This window comes from Acromyrmex echinatior, chromosome 18 (genome assembly GCF_024713525.1).
Source record: "Acromyrmex echinatior isolate Ae372 chromosome 18, ASM2471352v2, whole genome shotgun sequence".
Lineage (NCBI taxonomy): Eukaryota > Metazoa > Arthropoda > Insecta > Hymenoptera > Formicidae > Acromyrmex > Acromyrmex echinatior.
In genome coordinates this window covers 2,954,604-2,962,194 of record NC_141869.1, presented here as the reverse complement: position 1 = coordinate 2,962,194, position 7,591 = coordinate 2,954,604, and the positions used below count along the sequence as shown (strand labels likewise).

The 7,591-nt window shown below is 27.1% G+C and overlaps 1 protein-coding gene and 1 pseudogene across 1 annotated transcript in view; one reads left to right on the top strand and one right to left on the bottom strand.

The window, feature by feature from the left end:
• Window positions 1-242: 242 nt before the first annotated feature.
• Window positions 243-7,591, top strand: part of LOC105151446 (uncharacterized) — a 228,111-nt gene continuing 220,762 nt past the window's right edge. The window contains exons 1-2 of the mRNA XM_087415645.1: window positions 243-520; window positions 1,256-1,304. The gene's annotated coding sequence lies outside the window, so the exon portion shown is untranslated. The remainder of the gene's footprint in view (window positions 521-1,255; window positions 1,305-7,591) is intronic.
• Window positions 1,311-3,112, bottom strand: LOC147906760 (methyltransferase HEMK2-like; annotated as a pseudogene).

Genomic DNA, 7,591 nt, shown 5'->3' with positions numbered 1-7,591 from the left:
TGTTAGTAATATTACTATTTAATAATTATATTTATTATATTTTATTTCTTTCTCTCATAATTAAACTTAATATTCCTCCTTTTCATTTTTTCAGACTATCTTCCCTCTCATGGATACATCTTGGTGAGAGGTCTCAGTAGGATATTTACATGAAAAGAAGGATTTTTCTCAATTATCTAAAAATTTTCGGATATACCTGAATGTAATACATCTAGAAAAATTTTTAGATATTGAGTAAAATCATTCTCTTCGTGTAAAATCATTCTCTTCGTGTAAAAATTCAACGAGAAAGCTAACGTCATCGATTTACTTGTAAATATACGAACTGCAGCCGGTTCGTCGCGTCGCGCGTTTCGGGAGTACCGTTCAAGTTATCGGACTCAAGTCATAGTCCGCGCGCGATTATAGTATATTATCGCGAGTGTGTACGCGAGTGTCCTGTGCGAGAGGATGACAATCATGTGCTGAGAGGAGGAGGAGGTCTGGGAGAGACATCGGGCACCATTGGAGCAACCTTGCGGTAAATATTATTTTTTACTTGTGTAAAATTAATCTTTTTTTCGTTTGTCTTTAAGTCATTTAATTTGACAAAGATTTAAAAATGGTTGTTTTTAAATCATTATTAAATAAAATGATTTAAATTATATATTTTTTGAAATTGCTATATAAAATAAATTATATATTTTCTAAAGAAGAGCCTAGCAAAAATAAATTTATGTAAAATTTGAAAGTAATTTTTAAGTAATTCTTCTTTTATCTTATTTAGATAAAAGGAGAGATACTCAAAAATTACTTTAAAATGTTATAAAAATTTCTTTTTTCTAAGATCTTCTTTAAAGAATAAATATAATTATTTTATTTAAACTTTAAATAACTTTTCTTTTATCTAAATTAGATAAAAGGAGAGTTACTTAGAAATTACTTTAAAATTTGATACAAAGTTATTTTTGCTAAAATCTTCTTTAAAGAATAAATAAATAAATAAATAAATAAATATATATATAATATATATATAATTATTTCAGAGAATATACACAATTATCTTAGAGAATATACATAATTATTTTTGGAGAATATATAATGTTTTATATCTAATTAAATAACGAGTACGAAATTAGATGCTTACAAAAATTATATTTTCAAAATTACATGATTATTTTTCACCAACTGCATGCTTCCCTGTAGCAATTATTTTTTAGAATAATGATTATTTCTTTACTCTGTTTTAATTTGAATTTTAATTTATTTGTTACAGACGTATCATCGTAGTGACAGATATAACTCCACTGTTGCGCATCAGGTCGGTGAGTGATGAATCAATATTTTTATTGTAAAATTCTTCAATATGTGATTGGTTTATATATTTATATCCATAAGGAACTAAAAGCAAGAAACATCGTATTGAAGAATTTTACATTAGCAATGCTGCTTTTTCTGCAGCAATTAATATATTCGAGATATTATTACACATTTATAAAGTAATTTACATAGGAATACACATGTAGAGATAGGTGAATAGGCACCAATAAATGAAAACATGACTAGATAAGATAAGTATGGATAGATAGGGATAATAAATATGAATAGGTAAAGATAAATACAATAATTAAAAAGTTAAATTATTTCCGCGATTAGTGATGACTATTAGAGTATTCGATTTATTGACTCGAGTCAGTGACAGTTTTTTGTTTAATAAATTAGTGATATTTATTGTAGTGAAAACGTTAAATATTAGTATTTATACATCTTATTTTTTTCTATTCATTAAAAAAAATGTGTTTAAAGCCAAATTGACTCTTACATTTATTTTAGGAAGAATTCAAATTCGATGTTATATTTGTAAAACGAATGTGACTTCTTTTTTTATCAGCTTCCATTTATCGTTTCCTTTTTTACGAGCAATTACTGCTAAAGATAAAAGTATACATATAAGATAAAAGTATACATACAGACAAGGAATTAAATTATTATTTTACGCAATATATTGTGTGTGTGTGTGTGTGTGTGTTATGCCTGTATATATTAATTGCAATTATATACAATGATTTTCTAATAACATAAATATTACAACTATCTACAAACAGTATATATAACATGATTCAAATAGATGTAGTTCATTTATCTGTAATTTATCACCACAAATAATAATTACACTTATAGCATATTATATACAATCACTGAAGTGATATTTTCTTTCTGTTACTATAAAATTAAAATTTTTTAACATATCTTGTGCTATATCCCTGACTTGCAGTACCAACTTTTTGTTTCCTTTACGCAAACGTAAAACATACAAATGCTGTCCTCTTACTTTCCTTTCATGAACAATTTCATCAGATATACTATATTTAACTTTTTGAAATCGCTCAATATATATGCAGGATCATTTTCTTTTATAACAACTAAATAAAACAATCCTGCATCTGATAAGATTTTGGAAATAATAATAAATATCTGTTCCATAACTTGTCTACCATCCTTTTTTACCACCTGCCCATGAATACGAGTCTGTTATCTATTACTTCGTTATATATTGTAACTACGGAGGATTAAATAAAATAATGTCAAATGTATATTTAATTCGTATACAATCTAATAAATTCGTTTGAAAGACATCTACATCGACTGAATTAATCAGACTAATTCTTCTTGTGGCTCTTTGTGCATCAGGATTTATATCAATCGCAATAAACGTTATGATTTTTTTAATGCCATTATTAAAGCTGAATGATAATGCCAGAACCAATAGCTATCTCTAAACAAATTCTTGACTTCATCGTATGCAGAATCTCTAAATCTGCTTCCAAAACATCCACCAAAAAGATACGAATCCTCAGAAGGCTCATAAACTGTATTGAGCTTCTTATCGGACAGTTTAACTATTGGTGTCGCTATAATTTATAAGAAAAAAATGTAATAAAATCTTATAAAACTAAATAATCGTAGTAACAATTTAGTCATATCTTATCGATCATAGGTTTAATATCGGAAATTATTGCTATTTATCAATCTCTTTTTCTTTATCAGCTTCGATACTTATGTTGTTATATGCAGAATTATTATTATCTAGTATTTTTCATTTGGCGCTACTCTTCTCGACAGCTTGATGCATCTTATTCAAACACTTTTGGGTACTGTGCAGAAAGTTGCTAATAATGATAATATTATGCTTAGCGTTAACTAATTTTTTTTACATAGAAATTTGTGTCCAGCGGATACTGCAACGCTTCATTGATTTTTTTGAAATTAGTTTCTCTGTTAGGGATTCAATCTGTTGCTTCAGCTCAATTTGGCATATTCTAAAAAATAATAATCGTATGTAAATAAAATAAACTCTTAATTTTTGTTTGCTACATTATATATAAATGAATCTATGAATGAATGAGTTGATATATAAAAGTAAATGTTATTTTATATGATATTATGACTACTTTCCTTTTAAGAGACATGGTCGACATAAACGTTGTTATCCTTTTTTGACATTTCAATAACAGTGACAAAGATAAAATGACACTTGTATCGACTGTGTTTAAAAGAAAAGTGGACTCTGTTCTACAAAAACGTTGCAGAAACAAGAAGCGTACAGAATCGCAACATTGAAGAGAAGTTTATCGTTCGTGTATACGCTCTGCAACGAATCGCAAAATTGTGGTACCTTGTAGCACGAATTTTATCATTCAGTTGGTCCATTGTAGATTTCGGGAGGCGTTCGATTATCCGCTCTCATTAGCCTTGTTATCTGTTAATTTTTTGTATTTTAAGGATTGAAAGTCTGTTTTAATTCTTTATTGCTTATTTATTTAGTATGATCGCGATTAATTTATCTCGCTGAATTCATTACTATGCGATAGGACATGGTTAAGCATTAGCTGCGTTCAACAGAGAAATATCTTTGCAAATATTATAAGATTCTCCATTATGATTGGTTTATACATTTAAATCTATAAGGAACCAAAAGTAAGAACTAATCGTATTGAAGAATTGTACATTTGCAAAGCTGCTTTCTCTGTAGCCATGAACGTATTCGCGATGTTATTATACATTTATGAAGTAATTTAGGTAGGAATACACCGGTAGAAATAGGTGAATAGGCACGTATAAATGAAAATACGGGTAGGTAGAACGATAAGTATGGATAGATAGAGACTGTTTAAGTAAGGACAATAAGTATGGATAAGTAGAGATAAACTACATTTTAAATTAAAAAATTAAATTGTTACAAATTAAATGACATTTGAATAAATTTTGCAATCGTGTAATTAAATTTTATTTGAAAAATAAGGACTAATTATAATTAAACTAAAAATATCCCATAATAAATTGAATTATATAATATGTAGATAGGGACACAGACATCATATGTACATACTTGATAATTGGAAAGGGAGGATTAAAAATTGAATAAAATTTTAAGTTAATTTTAAATTTTATTTAATTATCAGCATCCCGTTCCAATTTTATCATATGAAAATAAATCAAATTAATTTTAAATTTCATTGAATTTTCTGCTCCCCTGAAATTAATTTTTTTTGTAAAATTCTATGCATGTAAAATTCTATACAAGTTATATAACGCGTTAATATTGTAATTAATTTTATTACAAATAATAAATGTATAGTATATACAATATAGTATTAGGTACGTATAATAAAATGTATACTATATATGTATACTACAAGTATATCTAGATAAATGCCATCAAATTTATTTTTGTAATTTGTATAATGATTGCTAATATATTATATATTTATTGAAATGTATATATCCGTACTGAATATCGCTTCAATATAGATAGTATTTATCTTAGTAACCAAATTGTTGCGTTATGTGAATTACGAAATCGATGAAACATATGATAACAAAAATTGTTTAATGATTTATTTTTTATTGACAATTATTTCATTTTGAAATTTTTTTAAATTTTGGTTTTATTTTGAATATCGGAAAGTCATTAATATTTTTGAGTGACTTCTAATTAAAAATTTTATGTTTAGAGTAATGGATTTTTCTTCGTATTTAATATTTATTAAATAATCACATATTTATTAAATAAGTCAATAAAGATTGGACTGAATCAATGATTAAATATTAATATCTTGCTTTTTGATATTTTTACCATTACAAAATTATATGTACAGGTATATATCATAGTGATTAATTTATTATATGCAATGGCCTCATTGCTGTCCTTCGCGTCAAATGGATGCTAGTGAATGCGTGGAAAGTCGAAATTATTTTCATCATGGAGAATTATTCCTCGTTGCTTTTCGTAAAGTCTATTCGCAAAGTCTAATTTGATATCCCATTGGAGATTCTTATTAGAATCGGTATTATTATATAATCCCGGGTTTTCTGTCAATTCCTGGAAGTAATAATTTTGCCAATTGAGTCAATGACAATTGCTATATATTTTACGGTCAAGTTGCGAAATTATTTCAGTGGTATATTTTAGGATACAATTTTCTTTGTTTTCTTAATTTTACTAAATGTTCTTCCACTAGTAATAATGTTAGAAATAGATTGTCTTAATGGCAATAAGAATTTAGTATGATTAATATAGACATACGATTATTTGTCTAAATCCAGATAATTAAATAAATAAATTTAAGTTTTATACAAATAATTTGCTTATTTTAATGATTGCTTTAACAAAAATGTGGTTACGAATGTGTATATTTATGTAATTTGCTAATTGTTATTTTAAAAATCGTTTTTAGGAATTGGACATCCCGCCAAGGACATTATTAATTATTAATTTATATATATATATATATATGATACACTTTTTTATAATAAAATACATGCAGATATTATAAGATTATATTTTAAAAAATTTTGATTTTTGTAATTTAGATAATTTTTATCAAAATGCTTTATATTTTGTTAATAATGTGAATACATGAGTTAAAATTGTATGGATACAAAAAATTCGAGATAAGTCGAATAGGTACCCTCATATTAGCGGGATATTAATAATTAAAATTTTTGGAAAATACAAAGAAATAAGAAATTGTTAAATTTTATATAATAAATTTTTTAGTAATAAAAGTAGTTCTTTAAATTCCCCGTTATTATTAGGTTCGATTTATCTCGAGCAATTGGTATCCGAAAAACTTTTGTACCCATACATATAAAAAAATTACAATAACGCATGTATTTTATTATTATTAAATATATTCCTTTGTAACCACTGTTCCATAAGGAAATCATTCTATTCGTTTATTTTTAATTCGATATGATTTTTAGTGGTGTGTGGCAGAACATATTTTTTCGCGAATTTTAATATTATATTATAGAGATAATAAAAATGGTAATTGTAATTGACATGCTAAAATTATTACTATCGTAAGTGGTCTAGAAGATTTGCGAGTCATACCCCTCCCCCGCCCCGTAACTAAACACTGATATTTGACGGATTGCTTAAATTGTTTTTGTAAATGAATCTTGTGAATTTTACGTAGAATACATTAAGTTCATTCTTCACTATGAAGATTTTTCTTTTTTGTATCGAATCCGCGTACCACACAAGGCGGAGGAACCTTGATATGATGAAATTATTGGGATAGTTATCTTTAATGATGCCATTACCTGCAATTAGAATACATGGTTGTTAATATTTATTCCTATTCGATTCTCTTTCGACCGGTGAAGAAGAAACATCTCGAATCCGATTCAGTTAGGCACTGCCCATAATAGAAGAAATAAGGAATTAGAAATAAAGAATAAACAATTTCAACCTATCAAAAACCATGTATTCCGATGTATCCGATTTCTGATAGGTTAAAATTGTTTATTCTTTATTCCTAATTCCTTATTTTTTCTATTGTACGCAGGATCTTACCGATTCAGATGTGATTATTATTACTATTAGTCGAAATCCGTTATCCTTACTATTGGTCCGTTTTCTGTTCCTGCACCAGACTGTTTTAGAACACTCTTTTTCGCTTTAAACAAATATCAAACGTATATCTATCTTACTTTAAGTTCCAAAAGTATACATTAGTTCTGAAAACAGACCTTATATTCGTACAAGTCTTTTGACAACATTTATTTTTATCAAGAGAATTAAAGACCTGACTTATTTCTACTGTTAGCTCATAAAAATTTATTGCATCATACGAAGTTACAAGTATTACATAAGCGTGGACACAGTGAGTGACAATACATCAATCAACAATAAGATAGATGACTTTTGCGAAAATCCCATAGAAGATGTATTAACGCAAAAATTTATGAATTTCATGAATCTCCTGAAACATACGGAGAACTTACTATCTCTTCTGAATAAACGCATTCGCACTACAAGGTAATCATAATTTTCTCGTTACGTTCATTGCAAGGCACATGCATGAACGGTAAACTTCTTCGATGTGTGATCGCGTTTTGTGTGTTTCTTATCTCTGCAATAGGGAATTTTTGCAATAACATGAATCCAAATACGGTGAATGCTAAAGTTACGTTATTCTTTTCTTAATTAGTTGTTAAAAAGATAACCTAACCTTAGCGTTTATTGTCTGGATAAATAGATCCCTAATGTTTTTATAGGACGAGTCTACTTTCCTTTTAAAAGGCACAGTCGAGAGAGACGGAA